At 36.6% G+C, this 17,168-nt stretch overlaps 1 protein-coding gene across 7 annotated transcripts in view; it reads right to left on the bottom strand.

Annotated features, from left to right (window-relative positions):
* The window catches only part of SPATS2 (spermatogenesis associated serine rich 2), a 145,167-nt gene that overhangs the window by 103,058 nt on the left and 24,941 nt on the right, over positions 1–17,168 (bottom strand). For all 7 annotated transcript variants that reach the window (XM_072654586.1, XM_072654587.1, XM_072654591.1 and 4 more), the window contains exon 2: positions 1–117. This exon is cut by the window's left edge. The gene's annotated coding sequence lies outside the window, so the exon portion shown is untranslated. The remainder of the gene's footprint in view (positions 118–17,168) is intronic.

Here is a 17,168-nt window from a genome sequence, read left to right as displayed (position 1 = left end):
GTCAGAAATTTTGCTCACTGGTTACTGTTAGCTCTGTCCTTCTATACATCAACTTCTTGTCAGGAAGCTTGGCTGCAGAAGTTCATGTCTCCTTTGTCTTTTTTCCCCAGGTAGATTCTAGAGGGGGAAAAAGGAGAACTAGTTAATGTTCTGACAAACTATTTCATGCAATAAAATGAAAGCCATAGATGAAATGCTTACAAGCCTTCATTAACTAAAATTAAAAAATTTCCAAGAAGTGAAAATCTAAATGATGAATGGGAGGATCTCTTTGCCAACCTCTATTCCTCACCCCCCTCTCCCCTCCACTCTGCCAAAAAAGAACTTCTAGATTTATATTTGGACAATTTTAAAACAAAGAAACCATTTATTCTCATTACACAGGTTTTCTCTCTCCTAATCATCACATACCTGCACAAAACCAATTCCTCTAATCACATATTCATAATCTCGACAACTTACATTCTACATCTTACAGATTTACTTCATTACCATCTCTTCACTTGTCCTCACCTATCCTATCAGTCAATACACATTTATTTAGTGTCTGTTATGTACCTGGCATTATGCATAGCACTGAGTTATAAAGACAGTCCATATTCTCAAGGAGTTCAGTCACAAACAACTAACTACAAACAAGCTATACAGAAGATAAACTGGAGGAAATCAACAAAGAGAAGACACTAGAACTAAAGGGGACTAGGAAAGGCTTCTTATAGAGGGTTGGATTTTAGCTGGGATTTGAAAGGAGCCAGGAAAGCCAGGAGGTAGAGGTGAGGAAGAAAGGCATTCCAAGCATGGGGGGAGAGTCAATGAAAATGTCCAGAGTTAGGAGAGGAGTGTGTTGTATAGGAACAACAAGGAATCCAGTGAGAAGAGGGTGATCTACAGAGAGAGGAAAGCATTATATGATGGAAAGAGCCCTGCATTTGCCAGCAGAGAGGCTGGGTTCATACCCTGACCTCACCACTTATTAGCTATATGACCTTGGCCAACTCACAACTTCTCTGAACCTCTGTTCCCTCTCTACTAAAATAAGGGGGCTGGACTGCCTAACCTCAAAGGCACTTTCTAGCTCTATGTTTTCTCCCTCCAGAATTCCTCTAATTCCTTCTTCTAAGCTTCCTGCTCAAAGACAGTTGCAAGGAGAAGGCTGGGGGAAGATTCCAATATGTTATATGGCTGGATGGATAAACGGGAGTGTTTAAGAAAAAACAAAATTAAATTTAGTTGTGCATTAGATACACTAAAAAGTTTTTTTTTGTAATTTCAAAACAGTATGAATATTGAGCTCTCCCTGCTCCTAGGCAACCACTGAATATTAAAGATAGGACTCAGAGATCATCTAGTTAATAAATGTTTATGCCTTCTATAATATTCTCAAAAAGCCTATCACTGAAGACTTCAAGTGAAAGAGAACCAAGTCACCTTATGTCCTAAGGCAGTCAGCCTATTCTAGCTTTGGATAATTCTAATTACTAGGAATTTTATCCTTGCATCAAGCCTAAATCTGCCTCTCTACAAATTTTCGTAGCAGCAAAGAAGTGGAAACTAAAAGGATGTTCATATACTGGAGAGTTTTAGTGTATATGCATGTAATTATTATGTAAAATATTATGTATATGCATGTAATGTATTGCTGCAGCACAAGAAATTATGAAATGGATCCTTTTAGAGGAAACTGGGAAGACCTCTATGAACTGACATAGTAAAGTGAGCAGAAGTAGGAGAACAATTTACAAAATAACATTATAAAGAAAAAAACAACTTTAAAATATTTTAGATCTCTGATCAATGCAACAATAAACCAAATACTGGAGAATTAAAAATGAAATATATCACCCACCTCCTGCCAGAGAGGTAATGAGCTTAACGTGCAGAATAAGACATACACTTTTTTGGATGTGGCAATTTGTTTTGCTGAACGAGTCATATTTTAAAATTTGTTTAATTGTTGAAAGAGGAAGTGGGAAGGATACACAGTAAAAGCATGCAAATTAAATGGATGAATAAAGTTGTTTTGGTTTTGTTTTTTAAAATAAAGCAGAATTTAAAACTCCTGAATTTAAATATATGGGGTCCAGGAGGGATAGGAGATGCTTAAGAATGAAATTCTGAAGACACAAAAGCTAACAATTCCAATAGGAGAGAAAATGGGATTTGGTAAAAGAGAATTCTTGGCAAACAAATTAGATTTTTTTTTTAATGTAAAGAAATTGGAAATAAAGCCAACTAACAGGAGATTAAATATAGGAGTAACATAGAGCTGGAAAAAATAGTCACAAGAATACTAAAACTCAAAATGAACTGGGGCTACAGATGACTGTTGTAGGCCACTCTGCCAGTCCTCACCCAAAGCTGGAGAGAAGAGCGCCAGTCTCTCGTGTCCTGGCTGTTTCTGTACTCAGATGACCAAGCCCAAGCCTTAGCCCACTGAGCCAATTAAATCTGGAGGATGTTTCTGGTACCCCTCACTAAAAACTAGACTAGTCTGCCTGGGTCAGGGCCTTAAGAAATTCCTCCCACCACACAGGGACAGCAATCATAATCTCAGAAAAGGCAATGGTAAAAACAGACATGATTACAACTGGGAAACTACATTATGCTTACAAAAACAATTAATATCAATACTTGATGTACATGCACTAAATGACATAGCATCTCAATACTTAAAAGGAAAAGTGAATCAAACTACAGGAAGAAATAGAAAGTAAAACAATAGTTGAGGACCACACACAACATTCTCAAACCTAGACCAATCTCACAGAAAACATAAGCAAAAAAGACATTTAAAGACCTGAAGAGAATTTTTAGAAGTTAGACATAACAGATCTCTGAATATTATTGAGAACAGAATGGTTTATACAGTCAGTTGGGCTATAACTCTTGTTTTAAAAACATGAATTTGTTCCAACCCTGACAGACATCTTAGGGAACATTTTGAGCATAATGTGAATTTCATGTGTGCTTCTGCTTGATTTCTTCTAAGAGAAACAACAAGAATGCCCAAAATTGCATATACCACCTCACAATCACTCACAAGCAGCAGCACTTCCAGTGTCCATTTCCACAAGCACATATAAGATCTTTTTCAAGGTAAAGTGCCATATTTCTTGTATATCTCCTGGTGCAGTAGGAAATTGTGGGTGGAGGAGGACTGGTTTGAACCTCAGGAAGCCTCCTCCCTATACACCAATACCTGAAGTTTCCATTTGCCCAACTTGTTTTACAAAAGGCCAGGGACAGGTACCATTTTTTATTGCATATTTCTTAACTATTTAACATGTATAAAACTGTGGTACCATTTTTATTACATTCGTGTGTGTGTGTGTGTGTGTGTGTGTGTGTGTATGTGACTGATGAAGTTTTTGAGCACTGTGCCTCTAACCTCATTCTCCCCATAAGCTCCGGTTTTCATTGTCCAATTTTGCATAGCATGGTGCATTTTTGGCAATGTATACATCTCATAGCAGAACTGAGTGCACATATTTCTCAACTGTGCATGACACTTATAAAACTGACCATAAAAAAACTAATAAATTCAGAAAAGCAGAAATATTAAATGCATCTCTTGCATACAAATTATTTTCAATAAAATATCTTTAAAGAACTAAAAATTAATTGGCAACTAAATAATTTAATCCTCAAGAACAGCTGAGTCTAAGAACAAATCAGTAAAATAGGTAATTTCAAAGGAAATGACCACAATAAGACATTAAACCAAAAATTTTGGGATTGAGTCAAAGCAACTCCTAGGGAAAATATCTATTTCCATGCACTTTCATCAACAAAAGTGAGAAATATAAAACAATAAACATGGTGCAAAACTAAAATATCTGTGAAAGTTAGAAATAAAAAAATCTGAAACTAGAGAGGGAGATCAATTAGGAGACCAGTGTAATAGTCCAGGTAGATGGTGATAAAAGCCAGTAAGTAGAGAGATTAGAGTGATGTTGTGGGGGCAGAAATTATAAGATCTGGCAACTGATTGTGCACGTAGGGTGCAGTGGAGCGAAGAATTGAGAATGACACTAATGCTGCAAATCTGGGTGACTAAAAAGTGATGTCTGGAAGTATGAACAAGAAGGGAAGAATGATGATCATTGTTTGGGGCATACTGAGTTTGAGATGCCTAAAGAATATCTGGTTTGAACTGTCCAATGGGCAGCTAGTGATGCAGTTATACAGCTCAGTAGAAGAGTTCAGGGGCTGCACAAAAAGAACTTGAGAGTCATTTGCATAGAGATAACCAAACCTATACATGCTGTAGAAGGAGAAATACTTACTAGTGTCCTTTCCCATGTGAGCTGAGCTAGTTTTTTCCCTTGTGTAACTGGAGATAAGGGGAGAGGATTACTCAATGATAGCCTAGTCCTGGGAGCATGAATTTTAGGTGATCCAGTTTCTAGAAGTATGTGACAACACAGAATGGAGAAGCCCTGTTCTCCACTTCAGAGCATACTTGGGTATACTGTCTACTTACTACCTGGTGAGAAAAGACCTTCTGTTTAGCTGCTGAGCACATACATGCAAGGTCTCTAACAGAATTTAAAATGTCCTTTTTCCTTCCTGCTGCATTAAGCGTAAGAATGACTCTCTAAATTCCAAAGGATTGCTGAGGGAATGATCTTTCTTCCTTCAGGGCAGTTAGGCAAGCCTGTGTCTGGGATGGGGCTATCTTGTGCATGTATGTGTCTTTGGGCCTTTTGAGATCTCAAAAGGTCAAACGAACCACCACATGTCCAACAGAAGAGCCCAGGAAGATGACTCTAAGAAGCCACCTACTTGACCCAGGTCAACAGTAGTTTAAGTTAACAAGATGTGTGTCTTAGAATCTAAGCAACTTCATCCATCAACTATGACATATTCAGAAGTGAATTTGGAGGGAAATAAATGTTTGCAGCAGCTGATCTGAGTTTAAGCCCACTATCCCAGAGAACCAAAATGTAGAGGAGAGAGTATGCCTTAGTTCAGGGAGACGTTACGGTACTTTGGTTCCTGCTCTATCTTTCAGTAAACAATTTTGTAAAAAATTATTTTTGCTAATTAACTTTGTAAAAGTTCATTGATGATTATCAGTTTAACTTATATTGGAGCATTCACTGGTGATAATTCCAGAGAGAAAATATCAGAATGGGGGTTCAAGCTATTAACATTAGAAGGCTCACCCCAAAATCTCTCTAGGGTAGCCCCAGAATTCTGAGGAACAGATGTAGCCAGGTACACTCTAGGTATCTGATCTGCAACTGAGGGAATTGGGATGAGGATCCCCAAAGCCTTCCTATACTTAGAAGGTATTAAAACTGTCCCTGAGATTTGATTGGCTCAGGAGACTAAGACCCAGGGGCTACTGACATGACTTCCTAGTCCCCTAAGTACAAAAAACCCCCCAAACAAACCACGGAAGAGTTGCAGCAGGGCTCTGAGGGAAGACCAGCAAATCATCATAGGTAACACAGAGGCAAGGAAGCAGTGCTCAACGAAATCAGTGGTGTGTGCTCAACCGAATCAAGGTTATACTCTTAACTGAATCAGTGCTGTACCCACAACTGAATATCCATTTCCTGCTCTGAATTTTCTCTGTAACAGCTAAGTAAATCTTTTTTGAACTGTTGGACAGACAACATGTGTTTCGTCTTATTACAATCTCAAAAATGAAAGACCAGCCTGACTTCGTTAACGCTGGCCTGTTTTATGAACTGATACAGTCACCAATAGAGAGCTCAAGGACGGAATCTTTGATTACACTGACATATAAGAGGTGTTATATAGATGCTGATCAAGCAAAGAAAAGGGAATAGTCAGACAAGTAGGAGAACCTACAGAGATTATTGTCACAAAAACCTAAAGAGGGGACAGTAACCAAGACTAGAGGTTAACAGTGCAAATGCTATGAAGTCAAGAAGAATAAGAACTAAGGTCATCAGATTTGGCAATTAAAACATATTGATAACTTTGAAGACATCAGTTTCACTGCAGTCTCAAACCTTTACAGGTGTGAGAAGTGGGAAAAGAAGTAAAGACATCAAGAACAGGATTTCTTTTCTAGGTTGTGAAAAGGAGAAGAAATATAGGAGAAAAACTTAAAAGGGTGTCAGGGTCTAGTGAAAGTTTTCTAAGGAGACCTGGGTGCATTTATAAGTAACAGAGAAAAAAAACTTTAGACAGGTCCAACTTGTCCATTTGCACTATTTGTCCCACTATTTATCCTACAGTTGGATAGAGATATAAATAAATATAGATAGATGGAGAAACTCGAGGTTTTCTAACTGCATATTGCTTTCTCACCATTAGACATTCTTAATACATTTGACTTTTCCTATGTGAATGGTAATGTTAAAATTTTCTAAGCTGAGAATACTCTACAATGTTCCAGGACTTAATGCAATGTCTCCCAGTGACAAAAACATCTGGACAGTTTTCACCTTCCATAAGAAATACCTCTTCTACCTGGATTCTATCAGTAGTTGGTGTTCTCTTGGTTGCCTTTGTTTTGGGGAGGTGAGGGGAGAAATAAAGTATAGATCCAAAACTTTTTCTGAACCTTTGGTATCTTCCCCTTCAGATACCTTAACTCTCACAATTGGATTGCTTTTCAGCAACGTACAACTATGTACAACTCTGTATAATTTGGTTGCTTTCCTATATATGAGCTCTTCTGAATCCTTTTCTCTGTAAGCATATGCAGTACTATGATGTTAAAGTCCAAGTTTTACCATCCCTGATGATAAAATTTGTAATAAAAAATCTCTTGAGATCTTTTCCATTTTTTCCTTTTTGTTGTTGCCATCCTTCCATTTTCATCTTTGAAAGTCCTTCAGATGACTGTTTAGTTGGGCCTCTAACCAGACTTTCTTAAAACTGCTTTTATCCTCCCTTGCTTCAAAAACTTCTTAAAGGTGGTATTATTGGTCATAATCTTCCATGATTCTTCTTTGTAAGATTTTACTAACAAGTTTATAATCTTTGTTTTGCCTTTGACTGTCATATCTTTCTGCTTGGCAAGTAACAAGTCAAATGTTTACTAAGGACATTTTAGGGTCTTTTTGGTCTCCTTGTTATAGCAATTTATATTGGTATGACAGGATTTATATTTACCAATGTTTCCCTGAAGTAGCTTCTCTATCCACCCTCCCCCCCCCCAAAAAAAAACCAAAATCAAAACCAAAACCTTGGGATTATCTCTTTCCCTCTTAAAAGAAACAGCTTTAACAAAAAAACAAACAAACAACAAAAAAAAAGGAAACCAAGCTGCCTGTGGAACCTGATTGGTTTACCTGACACAAAGTCCTGGTCACTTAAAGGCAATAAAAAATCATTTGAGTATTTGGGACCCCTATGATTTGGTGGGTTTCTGAAAAGAATGAAAGTGACCATGGTCTTCAACATATATTGGCTTGATAACCAAGGTTATACTTTGATTTTTTTTAATAAAAGTTTGAAGGTTTATTAAAGTTCACCTTTGACAGTAACATTGCTTTCATTGTAATTAGTACCTACTCTTCTCTCCCCTAAAAGAATAACAGCAGTTAAATTTAATCGTTCCTGAAGTAGGAATTTGGCATCACTCCCTTCAATGGATCCTGGAACATGATCACCCTCCTTAGCACACCCTAAACTTGTACTGACTAGTGAATCTGCTAAAGTGCCTCAGTGACAACTGGAGATTCCTGCTGTCCCTCAGACATGTGAGGGGTGGCTAAGACTGCTTTTGTTGGCCAAGCCCTAGGTTTTCTGAAAGGCCTGCTAACCTGGAAATGACCAAGTACTCCACAGCATTAGTTAAGACTGTAACCACTTCCTTCTTTAGACCCTGGGTATCTGAATTTGCTCCCTGGTTAGAGGGCATTTTAATTACTGCCTTAAGACCTCTCTCATTCTGGCCAGGGTCAGATATGTGCTACTCTGTTTGCTGAGGTGGCATCCCAGGGTCATTTTCTTTGTTAGTCATATGTTCAGTAATCTCCTGGATCCGGAGACATTTGGGGTTGTCTGCTTAGAAAACTGGTTGTATTTGTGCCCCTGGAGAGGTCTGGATCATGTACTTCAGAGAAAGACAAAAGAATCTAAATTCTACTGTCCTGTAGCTATTATCCATCTTCTTTTATCATCTGGACATTAGGAGTTGTTCCCTGGTAATCAGAGGACACCTGAGCTGCTGCCTTGTGATCTTTTTTGTTTTGGCTATTCCCAGGAATGGGCCCTTCTGTTTGGCCAGGCTACAATATCTTCATCTGTGTCTCTTGAATTGCACTAGCTCGTTGCTCTTATAGATAGACCAGAAGGCTTTCGCATTTTGCTATAGCCTTTTTAAAAAAATAAATTTATTTATTTTCAGTTTCCAACATTCACTTCCATAAGCTTTTGAGTTTTCAATTTTCTCCCCTTCCCCCCCCCCCAAGATGGCATGCAATCTGATATAGGCTCTACATATACATTCATACTAAATATATTTTCACATTAGTCATGTTGTAAAGAAGTATTAGAACCAATAGGAGGAACCACAAGAAGGAAGAAACAAAACAAGAGAAAAAAGGGAAGCAAATAGTATGCTCCAATCTGCATTCAGACTCCGTAGTTCTTTCTCTGGATGTGAACAGCATTTTCTATCATGGATCCTTTGAAGTTGTCTTAGATCTTTGCATTGCTGAGAAGAGCCAAGTCTATTAAAGTTAATCGTTACACAATATGGCTGTTACTGTGTACAATGTTCTCCTGGCTCTGCTCACTTCACTCAGCATCAGTTCATGTAATTCTTTTCAGGTTTTTCTGAAGCCTGCCTGCTCATCATTTTTTTTTATTTTAGAGAAATATTTATTTTTTTGTTAACAATTAATTTGTTTTCAGTTTTCAACAATCACTTCCATAAGTTTTAAATTTTTCTCCCTCTCCTTCCCCCCCTTTCCGCGAAAGCAGGCAATTGTATATGGGGGTTCTACACATACATATTTATTAAACACATTTTCACATTAGCCATGTTGCATAGAAGGTTTAAAATGAATGGGAGAAACCATGAGAAAAACCAAACCAAATCATAACAAAATAGAAAATAGTCTGCTTCATTCTGAGTTCCAACTCTATAGTTCTCTCTCTAGATGTGGATGGCATTTTGCATCAAGTGTCCTTTGGAAATGTTTTTGATCCTTGAATTGCTGTAAAGGGTTAACTCTATTATAAACAGTCCTCACACACTGTGGCTGTTACTCTGTATATAATGTTCTCCTGGTTCTACTCATTTCACTCAGCATCAGGTCATAAGTTTTTCCAGGTCTTTCTGAAGTCTACCTGTTCATCATTTCTTACAGAACAATAGTATTCCATTACATTCATATACCACAACTTGTTCAGTCATTCCCCAATTGATGGGCATCCCCTCAATTTCCAATTCTTTGTCACCACAAGAGCTGCTATAAATATTTTTGTACGTGTGGGTCCTTTTCCCATTTGTATGATCTCTTTGGGATACACACCTGGAAGTGGTATTGCTGGGTCAAAGGGTATGCACAGTTTTATAGCCCTTTGTGCATAGTTCCAAATTGTTCTTCAGAATGGTTGGATCAGTTCACAACTCCACCAATAACTGTTACAGCCTCATTAAGGGCTCTGATAGGCCTTGGAGTTGTGGATGTCACTTGAACTGTGGCTGAAACCTCCTATTGCAGGGGGTGGGTGCATCTTCAAACAATAGTTACACAAAGGCTGAGGGAAATATTCAGAACTAGGTGGAACTTGCATGGTTATTAGCTTCCATGTTCAAACCATGGTTCGGAGGAACAGGGTTCTGGTACAAAGACAGGAATGAGAGTTTTGAGGATGTATTCTGCAACAACTCTAACCAAGTCCTTTAAATCCAACCTTTCACAAATTATTGTAGGAATTCCCTTTTGCAGTTTCTAGAGGGATCACAGTTTTAATAGATCCTACAATTGTGGAACATGGAAGTCATGGGATCGTTATGTGTGTAGAATCTAATTTTGGACAGGGACATGATTTCTCTGTGGTAAGTTGCATCTCCATGTTGAAATGATGGAGGGGGTGGGGGTGGGGGCACGGTGTGTCCAGATAAGTTAAGTGGCACTATATGCTTGTTGCATATCCTAACACAGGGCAAAATAAACCTTTTTTTTGTTAACTGTTCAGTGACTTTCAAATGTCTTATTTCATCCAAACATAGAACCTGAACCTGAAGAGTGGTGAATTTAGAGCCATCTCTGACAATCAAATAAATGTTCTTTGAAATCATCATAATTCATGTTAATGTCCTTTCCTTTACCCATTACAGTTTTTATTATCAGCAACTTAAATGTCATGTCTTAAGTTGTTTCAAATCTCTTTTCCTCACTTTTTCTCCTTCTGGGATGATAAATTTAGAACTGGAAGGGACCATACAAGATTGAATCCAACCCCTTCATTTTACAAATGAAGAAACTGAAGCCCAGAGAGGTTCAGTGACGTGCCCAAAATCACAAAGGCAGTGAGTGACAAGATTGGGATTTGAATCTATGTCCTCTAAGTCCCATGCCCTTTCTAGTTTTTTATTTTTCATCTTTTCTCTGACAAATCAGTAGTCTGATTGTATGCAGACATCAAGAGTCAATTTCATTTCACTGTTATGTAGTGCCTGCATGGTCCAGCACCAACTGATCTCTTTCTCAAAGAATTCAAGATGTAGAGAAAAGGTTTCTGTGTAGTCTCCAAGTCTGTCTCATTTCTTATTCCTCACCAATGATTTGAAATATATTTTTCACCACCCTCACCTCTTCCCATCTTTGTACTAAAAGATATGTATTGATTTAATTTGAATAGTATTATAAGTTCTTTGTAAACACGATACAGGACTGGGGACCATTTCCTATCGTTTTTGTTTCAGAGATTTCCAAGGCCAAAGAATCCATCATTAAGTGAAGAGCCTATCAGTGATGAGCCTTTTGGAACTTCATGAAGTTGATCTTCAGAAACTCAGTGTGCTACTAGGATAATTTTTGAAGCCTTTCTAGCATAGAAGAACTCAGTAGCGCTGCTTAGTTAAAATGGCCTTAAAGAACACAGGGTCAGCTAAGCATGATGTTGCAGCCTATTGTCCCTAATCCTACAAAAACTGGGATTGGGAGTTGTGAGCTGCAATAAAGCTAAAGCCAAGTGGGTATCCACATTTGGTCCAGCTCCAATATGACGAGCCCTCAGGAGTCAAGAGCCACAAAGCTAACTAATGAGGGATGAAGTGGGTCATGTTAAAAAAACTGAGCAGGTTAATGGGTAGCTGTCACGTTTCCAGCTTGGTCAAGATAGGGGAGGTACAGTCTCCTTCCAACTCCCAAAAAAGGCACATCTCCACACTAAGATAAGGAAAAGGAATGGGACTTGTAATAAGAATCCTATCCATTAAAGGAGGAAAATAAATACCATAAACTAGTAATCATTGTTCATTATTGATTATAAATTACCAAAGTTAAAAACTACGTTGAACTGTTTTTCTAATAGCTATTCTTTCACATATTTAAAAAAAGGAATAAAAAATGCTGCTAGTCACAATATTTATATCTGTTCTAAGTTGACCTGGTCCAGTTAAAAAATTCTAATGTTTTAGGCAAGGGGAAAAAAATACTTATATGACATTTAATGTTCAACAACTCAAAAAGTTGGCTAATGATTTTTATAAATAAAATTGTTTCTTATACAAGGAAAAGTAGATTTGTTCATATGTTTTAGTTACAAATGCATAATGAAAAATGGCCAGTTTATGTAAGGTATTTTGCCTGTTAACTATAACAGATAATTCCTGTCTTGTTACTTAACACTGACCAATTTCATCTCTAAGGTGACAAGCTTAGGAGAAAAAAACAGAAACAAAAAAACACCTTTCGGATGAATAAAGTTCTAGAGAATAATGGTCTGCCTCCAATCTTAACAAAGAACATAACCCTACAATTACAGAAAATCACTGGCTTCACACTAATTCTGGGATGGGAAAAGCAGAGTTAGAATCACAACTGTGAACATGAATGGGATGAGCTCACCCATAAAATGGAAGTAGACAGCAGAACAGATAAGAAACCAGAATCTAACAATGTTATTTACAAGAGACACACTTGAAAAAGTAGAGACATACACAGAGTTCAAATAAGGGCCTAGAGCATAATCAAATATACTTTAGCTAAACTCAAAAAATGCAGGGGTAGTAAAAATGATCTCAGACGAAACAAAAGCAAAAACAGACTTAAAGAAAAGCGATAATTAGGATAAATCATTTTGCTAAAGTTCCAAAGACAATGAAGTAATATCAAAAAATTTTATAGCAAGTTTCAATAATAAAGGCTTCATTTCTCAAATATATACTAAGTACTGAACTGAGCCAAAATTATAAAAATGAGAACCATTCCCCAATTGATAAAGAATATAAACAGGGAGTTCACAAAAGAAGAAATCAAAGTTATCTATAGTCATAAAAAATAAATAAATCACTACTGATTAGAGAAAGGCAAATGAACTCTGAAGTACCACCTCACATGTATCATAAATGACAAATGCCAGAAGGGATGAGGGAAATGGAGATAAACTAATGAACTGTTGGTGGAGTAGTGAACTGGTCCAACCAACCACTCCAGAGAACAATTTGGAACTAGGTCCAAAGGGCTATAAACCTGTGTACATCCTTTGATCCAGCAATACCACCACTAGGTCTATATCCCAAAGAAATCAAAGAAAAAGGAAAAGGACTTGTAAGTACAAAAATATTAATAGCTCTTTTTGTGGTGACAAAGAATTGAAAATCTAGGGGATGCTTATCAATTGGGGAATGGCTAAACATCTGGCATATGATTGTGATGGGAGTACCACTTGCTATAATGACAAGGGGGGTGGTTTCAGAAAAGTATGACATGGCCTATATGAACAGATGCAAAATGAAGTGAGAAGAACTAAGAGATCATTGTGCACAGTATATACAATATTGTAATCATGATCAACTGTGGAACAACTTGACTATTCTGATCAATACAATGATCCAAAACAATTCCAAAGGATTCATGATGAAAAAATGTTATCCACCTCCAGAGACAGAATGGATGAACTCTGAGTGTGAACTGAAGTATAATTTTCTCACTTCATTTTTCTTGCTTTTTAAAAAAATATGGCTAATATGGAAATAGGTTCTGCATGATTTCACATATAAAATCATTGTCCTATTTTTTTGCCTTCTTAGTAAGTTGAGGATGGGGTAAGAAAACTTGGAACTCAAAATTTAATAAGAAAAAATGTTAAAAAACAAATAATAAATTGAAAAATATACTTAAAAAAGAATGTCATTAGTACCAGCTTCTGCAATTTGAGACTTTTCTGTCTACCTCCTATTCAGAACACCAACTCACCTCCCAGTGAGACCCTGTTAGAAGCACTGATTCAGGTTCCTCTGCCACCTCCAATAAATGGGCCAGGCCCCAGGAACCACGAATAGGATGAGGAGCAAAATGGACAAAAGCTAAGGCGGTGGTAAGACTCACCAAAAAGGCAAGTCAAGAATCAAGCCTATGATTTCTCAGGAAATATATATATATATATTGGTTACTAAAACAAATCCTAGAGCTGCTTGCAACTTGTTACTTAATGATGTGCAGTGGGCAAGGAGGGAAAGAGGAAACAAATATTTATTGTCTATTATGTGCCAGGCACTGTGCTAAGTACTTTACAAATATTATCTCATTTGATCCTCATAACAACCCTGGGAGGTAGGTGCTATTATTGCCCCCATTTTACAATGGGGGAAACTGAGGGAGACAGAAGTGAAGTGACTTCCCCAGGATCACAGAGTTAGAGTATGAACTCTGGTCTTCCTGACTCCAAGCCCAGCACTATCCACTGCACCACCTAGCTGGACTGAGCTCATCCCATGAACATGTATGGAACTGAGCTCTCTTAGCCATGTTTTCTGATACATGTGGCTCAGAATAACACTTCAGGATGAAGAAACAATTCCTTTACTGATCTTTTTGTCTCAGTGATGGAAAGAAGGGAGGCCTGTATCAAAAAGGATTGGTCATTGAGCTAAGAAGAATGGCCCTCTCAACATACCTTAAACTCACTGGAGAAAAAGGTGACCACACAAGGGACAAAGGGGAGTACAAGAGTGAGGACAGACATTAGAAGGCGATAGTCACAAGCAAAACAAACTTTGGATGGTGGATGGGGGGAAATAAAAGGGGAAAGATTAAAAAGAGAAAGAATGAGAAAATATCATCTGTGCTTGGCAAAGAGAAGAGGTTCTTAGGAATAGGAACAGACTACTTTAATTACAAATGACTAATGCTGATCAGATATTTTTCTTTCTCCATCCCTTTCTATTTATAGAGGGAGAGAGGATAAGGATGGGGGTGGGAGGGAGATTAACAACAGGTTATGATGGAGAGAAATGCACTATTATAACAGTGAAGAGTAAATGGAATAGATTTACCTATAGAGGGCAGCAGATGGATTGGAAAGCAGAATCCAAAAATATCTTTATAAAAAATATAAAGGTTCACACAAAATTAAAATTAGAGACTGGAAAATTTATTATACATCAGGCAAATTCAAAAAAGCAGATATAGCAATCATGCTCTCAGGACAAGCCAAGAGTCAAAACAGACATGATCAAAAGAAATAAAATACATTTAATATAAAATCAACACAGAAAACGAATTAACACAAATAATATACATGCACCAAATGGTATAGCACCTAAAAAAACTAAAGCAAAAGTTAACCAAATTACAAGAAGAAAATGACAGAAAGCCTATAATAGTTGTGGAACTTAATGTCCCTTTCTAAGACCTAGACAAATCTCACCAAAATATTTTTAAAAGAAGTTAAGGACTTGAATAGAATTTTGGAAAAGTTGTACATGATAGGTCTCTGGCAATTACTAAATATAAAGTAATATACATAATTCTTAGTAGTGTATGTCACCTTTACAAAAACTAACCCCATGTTTCAAAAAACCTCATAAACAAAAGAAATATTAAACATTTCTTATACTGACAACAATCTCAAAGAACCTATGAAAAATGAATTCAAACTTAAATAATCCTAACAAATTGGTAGTTCATACAACGAATCAAAGATGCAACAGATAATTTCATTAGAGAAAATAACAACAACAAAATAAACCAAAATTTTGGAGACTTAGCCAAAGAAATCTCAGGGGAAAGTGTGTAACTTTTAAATAGTTTCTTCAACAAGAAAAAGAACATATGAATGAAATGAGCATTCAAGTTTTAAAAATAAGAAAACCAACAAATCAAAAAATCCCAAACACAGAAAGTGAAATTCTGAAAATCAAAGAGAAAAACTGAAAACACAACATCCACTGAGGAATAAATTTAGCAGTTAAAAAAATACATAAATCATTACTTCATCTAAACAGAAGAGAAAATCCAATCTGCCGTTGTGAAAAAGAATTCATAATAAATGAAAATTATCATCAACTATTTTGTCCCAGTATTCCAAAGAACCAACAGTAAACCATCTTACCCACCTCCTGACAGAGGCACAATGGACTCAGAATACATAATGAAACATATATATTTTGGACATAGTCATTGTGAAAATTTGTTTTGCTCAACTAACATGTCAGTTAAAAGAATTGTTTTTCTTTTTTCTTTTCCAATGGATTTTTAAAATGAATATAACCTATCTTAGAATGTGTATAATCAATCCTCCAAAGAATAAATCAGAAGCCAATAACATTTTAAAGAGTGAATAACATATTTTAAACACACTGCTACATTCAAGATCGATACATGAAGAAATAAAATATATCAATGTTTAAAACCTTTTTGACAAATCAAATACAAAATTGAAAACACTTCTTGATACTACTGTTCCAAGTGGAATCCTGGGTTATGCAGGGAAGCTTTTTTCCAGCAATAATTTAATGCCTTGATGCTATCAGGAAAAGGATAAAATTATATTACCAACAATCTCTATACCAGGGATTCATTCAAATCCTTCCAAACCTTTCTCAGGCTTTTCTCATTTCATATTAACAGTTCTCAAGCAGGTAATTAATTTGTATAAAAGTAAATAGACAATTCAGATGCAGAGATAATTTGCTGTCTGTATCTTCCATAAATTCACACTACTGTACTATCATTATGCTTCCAATAAATGCACTATCCAAGCTGCATATAATGCATTAAAATATTCTAAAAGACACTGTACTTTTCATAGTCTTTAATAGTGGGAGAGGAATAAAATAACATCAGAATTGAGACCATGAAAACATTGCTCTACCCACCCCACCCCTTCCAGACATGTTTAATGCATCATTTGGGGGTGAGGCACTCTTCATAGAGCAAACTGGAAAAAAAAACAACAAAAAACAAATGTCCATTTGCAAGAATATCAATTGTCTTGTTTCCAGGGAACATTTTAAAGGTCATCTGATTAGAGTCAATGCTGGAAAGTCATCTAGTCAAACCCCCTTATTTTATAGAAAGAGAAGCTTCAAAGAAGTTAGGAGACTTATTCAAGAGCTAGTTTAAAAAAAAAAACTTTAGAAGAAATTCCTCACCATTTTCAATATACCTAAGCAATTATAGTTTGGTTCCAGTAGCAATAATTCTAAAAAAAAAAAATTGTTCCTGGTTCTTCCTAGTGTCCCTTTAACTCTATAAAGTCAGTCAGTCTATATATATTTGTTAAGTACCTACTACTACATGCAAGGCATTATATCTCCAACATTGGAAATTCAAAGAAAGGCAAAAGATAGCTCCTGCTCTCAAGGAGTCTAACAAGGGAGATAATATGCAAACAACTATGTACAAACAACAGATAGATAGATGATAAAATGGAAATAATCAATAGAGGGAAGAAGAAAGGGTGGGAATAAGCGTTTATATAGCGCCTACTAGATGCCAGACATTGTACTAAGTGTTTTTTACAAATATTATTTCATTCGATCCTAAAATAAATAGATACGATTTAGGCAGTAGAATTAAGGAGGATCAAGAAAGGCTTAATAATAGATAGCATTTTAGTTGGGACGCATAAGTCAAAAGACAGAGGTAAGAGAATTCCAGGCATGATGAACAGCCAATAAAAATATCCAGTCAAGAGATGGAGTTTCTTGTTCAAGGAGTAACAAGGATGCCGGGTATCACTGAATCACAGAGTTCCAGGGGGGAGGGGAAAGT

Source organism: Notamacropus eugenii, chromosome 3 (assembly GCF_028372415.1).
Source record: "Notamacropus eugenii isolate mMacEug1 chromosome 3, mMacEug1.pri_v2, whole genome shotgun sequence".
NCBI lineage: Eukaryota > Metazoa > Chordata > Mammalia > Diprotodontia > Macropodidae > Notamacropus > Notamacropus eugenii.
The sequence above is the reverse complement of the archived record's forward strand: the minus strand, read 5'-3'. Positions and strand labels throughout refer to the sequence as shown.